The sequence below is a fragment of the Heterodontus francisci genome, chromosome 47 (genome assembly GCF_036365525.1).
Source record: "Heterodontus francisci isolate sHetFra1 chromosome 47, sHetFra1.hap1, whole genome shotgun sequence".
Taxonomy (NCBI): domain Eukaryota; kingdom Metazoa; phylum Chordata; class Chondrichthyes; order Heterodontiformes; family Heterodontidae; genus Heterodontus; species Heterodontus francisci.
In genome coordinates this window covers 10,163,218-10,171,311 of record NC_090417.1, presented here as the reverse complement: position 1 = coordinate 10,171,311, position 8,094 = coordinate 10,163,218, and positions in this window count along the sequence as shown.

The following is an 8,094-nucleotide window of genomic DNA, read 5'->3' as shown; positions in this document are numbered from 1 at the left end:
GGTGGAGAGGGCGGAGCCTTGCCGCATGCCACATGGACGCTGACATCATTGGGCCGGCGCTCCCTGCACTGCCGCCTGCTGGAGAATAGATGAATGTGTGGGACGTGACTCTACTCCAAAGGTGGCTGTTCATTTTTGGCTGAGTGCAGGTAATTCAAGGAGAAAAAATCGTGAATAGTGGTGGACAATTGAACAACGAACAGGAGGAGGTGGTTTCACAAATATCCCCATACTCAGCAATGGAGGAGACCAGCCCCTCAGTGCAAAAAACAAGGCTGAAGTATTTGCAACCATCTTTCGCCTGAAGTGCCAAGTCGACACATCTCAGCCTCCTCGAGGTCCCGATGCATCACAAATACCAGTTGTCAGCCAATTCGATTCACTCCACTTGACGTCATAAAACAGCTGAAGGCACTGGATCCTGTAAAGGCTCTGGGCCCTGACAACATTCCGGCAATAGTCCTGCAGACCTATGCTCCAAAACTTGTCACGCCCCTGGCCAAGCAGTTCCAGTACAGCTGCAACACTAGCATCTACCCCGCAATGTCCTGCACACAAAAAGCAGGAGAAACCCTCACAGCATCCAAGGCTACGTGCCAAGTGCTGGAAAATGGGATTAGAATAGATCGGTGCTTGCTGGCCAGCATGGACACTTTGGGCCAAAGGGCCTGTTTCTGTGCTGTATAACTCTATGACTAACCCAGCTAATTACCACCCCATCAGTCCACTCTCGATCATCACTAAAGTGATGGAAGGTGTCGTCAACAGTGCTATCAAGCAGCATATGCTCAGTAATAGCCTGCTCACTGACGCAGTTTGGGTTTCACCAGGGCCACTCAGTTCCAGACCTCATCACAGCCTTGGTTCAAACATGGACAAAAGAGCTGAACTCAAGAGGTGAGGCGAGAGTGACTTCCCTTGACATCAAGGCAACATTTGACCGAATACGGCATCAAAGAGCCCTTGCAGAACTGAAGTCAATGGGAATCAAGAGGATTCCGCTGGTTGGAGTCGTACCCAGCACAAAGGAAGATGGCTGTGGTTGTTGGAGGTCAATCATCTGAGCTCCAGGACATCACTACAGGAGTTCCTCAGAGTAGTGTCCTAACCCAACCATCTTCAGCTGCTTCATCAATGACCTTCCAGCAATCATAAGGTCATTAGTGGGGATGTTTGCTGATGATTGCACAATGTTCAGCACCATTCGCAACTCCTCAGATACTTAAGCAGTCCATCTATTAATGCAGCAAGACCTGGACAATATCCAGGCTTGGGCTGCCAAGTGGCAAGTAACATTCGCACCATCCAAGTGCCAGGCAATGACCATCTCCAACAAGAGAGAATCTCATCATCTCCCCTTAATGTTCAATGGCATTCTGACCACTGAATCCCTCATCATCAATAACCTCGGGGTTACCCATTTACCAGAAACTGAACTGGAGTAGCCATATAAATACCGTGGCTACAAGAACAGGTCAGAGGCTCGGAATTCTGTGGCTGGTAACTCACCTCCTGACTCCCCAAAGCCTGTCCACCATCTACAAGGCAGAAGTCAGGAGTGTGATGGAATACTCTCCACTTGCCTGGATGGGTGCAGCTCCAACAACACTCAAGAAGCTCGACACCATCCAGGACAAAGCAGCCCGCTTGATTAGCACCCCATCCACAAATATTCACTCCCGCCACAATCAAAGCACAGTGGCAGCAGTGTGTATCATCTACAAGATGCACTGCAGCAACGCACCAAGGCTCCTTCGACAGCACCTTCCAAACCCGCGACCTCTACCACCTAGAAGGACAAGGGCAGCAGATGCATGGGAAAACCACCACCTGCAAGTTCCCCTTCAAACCACATACCATCCTGACTTGGAACTATATTTCTGTTCCTTCGCTGTTGCTGAGTCAAAATCCTGAAACTCCTTCCCTTCCAGCACTGTGGGTGTACTTGCACCACACAGACTGCAGTGATGCAAGGCGGCGAGCCACCACCATCTTCTCAAGTGCAGTTAGGAATGGGCAACAAATGCTGGCTCAGCCAGTGACACATCCAGTGAAAAGAATTTAAAAAAACAATTCTCCTTTAGCACCAGTTAGCAGAACACCAATCATACATTGAATTTCAAACTCTCTCTGCCTCCTTTGGGTTATGGGACCACATGATTGCCTTCACCCCACCTGCCAGCAAGGCTGTAAATAATCACTCTCCCATGGAAACAATGAAACCTGAAAAGAGCTTTAACAGTCTCACTCAACAACATAGATCAGCCATGAGCAAACTAAATGTAGCATCTTCCACCATGAACTCAAAACTGGTTCGAAACATGACCTGCCGCAGCATGATAGTGCCTCCCAAGTTTCATTGCGCCTTGAACATATTGTTTGCCTTTGCTCCATGACCTTTTGGTCAGCTATGTGGCCTTGTCCAATCTGCACCTTCTCCTTTATCTCTTGCCCCACCCCCACCTCACTTGCTTATCACCTGTGACATTTTTAATATTTGTCAGTTCCGAAGAAGGGTCACTGACCCGAAACGTTAACTCTGCTTCTCTTTCCACAGATGCTGCCAGACCTGCTGAGTGGTTCCAGCATCCGCTGTATTTTGCTTTTATTACATACCATTATGAAATTCAACTTATTTTTCCCACTTCATTATTAATATTCACTTCAGAAAAAGTTTCAAATGTAACTCCAGCACTCAACTTAAGACCTGGAACTACCACACTCCCCTTTTTGCTGCACTTAGCAGGCATCAGGCTCCATTGAAAGCCACTAAACAGGTTTAGAGGTTGTTTATTTTACCTGAGAGAGATACAGCACTGAAACAGGCCCGTTGGCACACCGAGTCTGTGCTGACCAACAACCACCCATTCATACTAATCCTACATTAGTCCCATATTCCCAACCACATCCCCACTGCCAATACTACAGGCTGTTGCATAGTTTTAAACATTGTACCATGAAGGAGCCTATGCTACTGTTCTCTTTTTAAAATTTCCAACAGATATTGGTTTCCGCAGTGCTCCTGGGTTGTGTCTGTAGCTTGCAAGTGTAATTGCTATTTCGTCAAATATTGGGAGACCAGCTCGCCACATTTACGTTCCACTAGCACAAGGCCTGCACCCCACGATGGATTTCTACACCCACATTTTGGTGGGCCTCCATTACCATCCGCTTCTTTGCACTTTTCAGTGGGATGAAGCAGACACTGCACTTGACACCTCCCTCTTTGCAGATAGCGGAGACTGGGGTCTTATTGCAGGCCTACATCGGCTCACTTGGTGCACTGATTTGGAGCGACTGTACTTTCAATCGAGAACTGCTGATACACGCTGAACTATCAAATTGGTGAGATCGGCACCCAATTACTGTCCAAGTTGTAATTTCACAAGTCTGGTGAACAATTAAAGTAACTCAATCGATACTTCAGATTTTTTTTTTTAATTAAATGTGTAAAGAAACATTACTGCCTGACACACACTGCTACAGCAGAAGGCATGGCAACATCTAGGTCAGGTAGAGATGCTGAGACACACTACTCTTCTATCAACCGCAGACTGTCAGTATGCTGCTGCCATTCTTTTTGCAGGATCAGCACTATTGTTCAAACACGTTAATTTTTTTACAAAGCCTGAAAAATTCAAAACCAGTTAAAACATTTATCTTTTCCCCTGTTCTCTCCTGATGGTGTCCAATACCTCATCCAAAAAAATTGTGAACTTGTTAATGTCTTTTGCAGCTGTTCAACCATGTGGTGGGGTGCCTAAGAGTCAAGTCCATATGTCTCCTTGCTGACATCCATATACATTGCAGCATGAACTCCTGGATCCAAGTCAGGAGTGTAAACCAGAGATGATTTTGCACTTGACTGCCTTGTGGCTAATAGTAGCAGCTCTGCTGCGAACGACCAGACCAACAAGCTGGTGTCATCTTTATCTGTACTACGTCAGAAGCTTGTGGTATGAGCCAACTTATAAAAGCTAAGCTTGGCCTTGGCAAGCTACAGGTTTCTTCAACCGCACAAAGTCAACAATTCTGAGAGCTCTGATGTCCTTAATGACAGAAAAAGCAATGCCGATGGCAAACGCAAACAAAAAATACTGGGTCACAGTAAACGAAAGAAAAAAAACTTCAAATTTCAAGAATAGATCCAACATCAGAAATGGAGGGGTGCATTCCTTTATCTTTACAGACATCAGAACAGGATGAAGGCATTCAGCTCCTTGAGCCTGTTCTCCCGTTCAATTTGCTCATGGCTGATCTATCTCTTAACTCCATCTACCCGCTTTGTTTCCATAACTCTAATACCCTTGCCAATCAAAAAATCTGTCAAGTCAGTTTTGAAATTTTCAAATGACTGAGCCTCAACAGCTTTTTCAGCAACAGAGTTCCAGATTTAAACTAGCCTTGGTGTGAAGAACTGCCTCTTAAACTGCCTCACTCTAATTTTAAGGTTATGCCCCACTGTTCTGGACTGTCCCACCAGGGGAAATAATTGCTCTCCATCGATAGCATGATTAGAAGAAGTTATGACAAGTCAGCATGGTTTTATTAAAAGGAGATCCTGTTTGACAAATTATTCAACTTTTTTGAGGATGTAACTAGTAGGTTAAATAAAGGGGAACCAGTAGATGTACTATACCTGGATTTTCAAAAGGCATTCGATAAGATGCCACATCAAAGATTAATAGGCTAGAGAAGGACTCATGGTGTTGGGATAATATATTGGCATGGATGGGGGATTGGTTAACAGACAGGACAGAGAGTGGGCATAAATGAGGCATTTTCAAGTTGGCAGCAGTGAATAGTGGGGCGTCACAAGGATCAGTGCTGGGGCCTCAGCTATTTACATTTTATATTAATGACTTGGATGAAGAGACAGAGTAATATATCAAAGTTTGCTGATGATACAAAGCTCAGGGGAAAGGTAAGCTGCGGGGAGGACGGAGAGGCTTCAAAGAGATATAGACAAGTTAAGTGAGTGGGCAACAAGATGGCAAATGGAGTAGAATGTAGGGTAGTGTGAAGTTGCTCACTTTGGTCACAAAAATAGAAAAGCAGAATATTTTTTAAAAAGTGTTAAGTGTTGATGTTCTGAGAGACTTGAGGGTACTCGTAAAAAGAACGCACAAAGTTAACATGCAGGTGCAGCAGGCTATTCGGAAGGCAAATGGCATGTTGCACTTTATTGCAAGGGGGCTGCAGTACAAGAATAAAGAAGTCTTTCTAAAATTGTACAAGGCTTTGGTGAGACCGCATCTGGAATACTGTGTGCGGTTTTGGTCTCCACATTTAAGAAGTGCAGCCAAGATTTACTAAATTTGTCCCTGGGATAAGGGGGTTGTCCTCTAATTAGAGGCTCAGTAAATTGGGCCAATATTCTCTGGAGTTTAGAAGAATGAGGGGCGATCTAATTGAGCCATAAAAGCCTTGATCGGGTAGAAGCTGAGTGATTGTTCCCACTGGTCAGGGAATCTAGAACACAGGGACACAGTCTCAGGATGAAGGATCAATCCTTCAGGACTGAGATGAGGAGAAATTGCTTCACTGAAAGTGTTGTGAATCTTTGGAATTCTCTGCCCCAGAGGGTTGTGGATGCTCCATCATTGAATACATTTACGTCTTTTCTTTTTGCTCTTCCTGTGAAACATTGCTGAGTTTATCAGCAATCTGAACACACAATGCATCAGTCTGGGTGATCCAAATCAGGGGTAGGGTGTGGAGGAGGAAAGAGAAGGGAACAGAATTTGGGAGTGTTCTTGTTCCCAATGGTGAAATAAATGGACACTTAGATATAAATAATGGCCACTCAAGTTACCTTACTCACTGAATTCAACATGAAAGAACTTTGGTGAGTCTGGGGGAGGTTAAGAATTGTAAGGGGAAAAATTGAAAGCAGAGAAATTAAGTAAAATCACAACATTTCTATCTTTCTTATTCAGTTTTGTCCCTCGCATCATTGTTTTGCTCCTGAAGGTATTTTTTATGCTGGGAGCAGCAGTGAAACATAGAAATTACATCATGGAAACAGAATTTTCGGCCCAACTGGTTCATGTTGGCATTTACGTTCCATTTGGGTTTATTTGCCTTTTTCCACATACTTTTTTCGTTACACCCCTAACAAATCTAATCTTGAATGTTCACTGTTTGTCTTAACTGCATAACCTGATGTAAACTCGACAACCTCATAGCTCTGCTGCTCTCTGTTCTAAATATCTTACATTTAATCTGGGAACCCTCCATTACTTCAGTCACCAGTAATAGCATGCACGCCTGAACAGGCGGTGGCATTAGGCTGTGAGGGTATCACAGCCAAGCCAGATTCTGTCTTCACCTAATGTCCGCCAAAAAGCAGTTATGGTTGCTGGATAATGATAGGGAGCAGAATTCCTGCTGGATTTCCACACACTCCCACCTGCCCCCATTTGTAGGACTCCATCAAATCTGGAACCTTTCTGGTTTCCAAGGAATGTGCTAAACCAGTCAAGTAATTGGAGGAGTAGCATACTTGCTTTAATTGGTAATATTCTTAAGACACCATTCTGCCTTTTCCTGGTTCAATAAGCAGTGTTCAGAACGTGACTATGAACTCTCAGCACTTCAGTTCATTGTCCCACCCTGCGCAGATACTGAGGTCATTCCAGGACCTGAGCTGACATTTTTACTTTCTAATCCCAGCTTTATGCAGAATAGAATTCCAGATGTCATGGGAATAGCTTTTATTTTTATTTCCAAAAATCTTGTTGAAAACTTGAATAAACTCGATCATGGTGTACCTTGCCCCATATTCGTCTCCAAGGTAACATTTAATCAATTTCAATCGTGTCAAGCTGCACCCAGTTTTATTTGACACTTTAGAAACAGGTGCTCGAACCAGGCTTACTGTTCGTGAAAATCTTAGCCACACACTATTATTTGCTGTGTTACCATTTTTTCAGAAACCAAGAATTTAGTATAGGTAGGTGGTAGGGAAATATAGGGACAGGTGGGGATGTTTGGTCGGAATATGGGATTAGTGTAGGATTAGTATAAATGGGTGGTTTATGTTCGGCACAGACTCGGTGGGCCGAAGGGCCTGTTTCAGTGCTGTATCTCTAATCTAATCTAATCTAATCTAATCTAATTTACATTTATATAGCCTCTTTCACAACGTCGGGATGTCCCTTAACACTTTGCAAGCAATTAAATGTACTTCCTGTGCATTGTAGTCACTTGTCATGTAATGTTGCTGCCAGTTTGGCACAGCAAGGTCACACAAAAAGCAATCAGATAAAGGATCAGATAATCTGTTTTCGTGATGTTGGTTGAGGAAAAGGTATTTGCCAGGGCAATAATGCCACAAGATTACATATATTGCGTCGACAGAATTTACCTGCAGTTCTGACATATTCAGCTTCAATGAGTAACTCAAGTTTTTTTGATAAACCATACTGCTCACAGACATAACAATTAGCAGCTGGCACTTAGGTTGCAACCCACCAGATTCCGCACCTTCAGGAGAGAAAAGGGGAATCTGAAAAAGAAAATCTACAGATTTTTATACAGCAGCCAATAAAAGAAATATAACAACATTACAGTGCCAAGTAAGACACAAGAGGTAGCTATCTGCTTGAAACTTTCGAAGCAGATTTTACTCCTAGTCTAATAGAAAAACAAAATTCTGCAGATGCTGGAGTCTGTTCATCAGGCTTGCACTCCTTCAGGTTCAGGTTGGCACAGCAATTATTTGTCATTTCTCTAATAATAATGATTGCACAAATGATCAGTAAAATGAACAAACATACTGAGTTACACCAGCCAGAAAGTCTAAATTTTGATCTCCAGCCTCAGTGAAATAACTTAGCTTCAGCGGGCACTACAGCCGGCCTAAGAATTCTGGGACAGCGAGGGGGAAAGCAGGTAATAAGAGCCAGTATTGCCATTCCTGACCACTATCCAGTGACCCCTGCAGGTAAGTTTGAGAGCAATACCCTTATAATGCCCATCAGTATGCAACATACAGGCTCACACATTAAGACTGGTCTCTGGGGAACAGGTATTACAGGGCTGCCAGCACCACTCCTTCAAGAGAGGAAATTAGGGACAAGACACTAACTG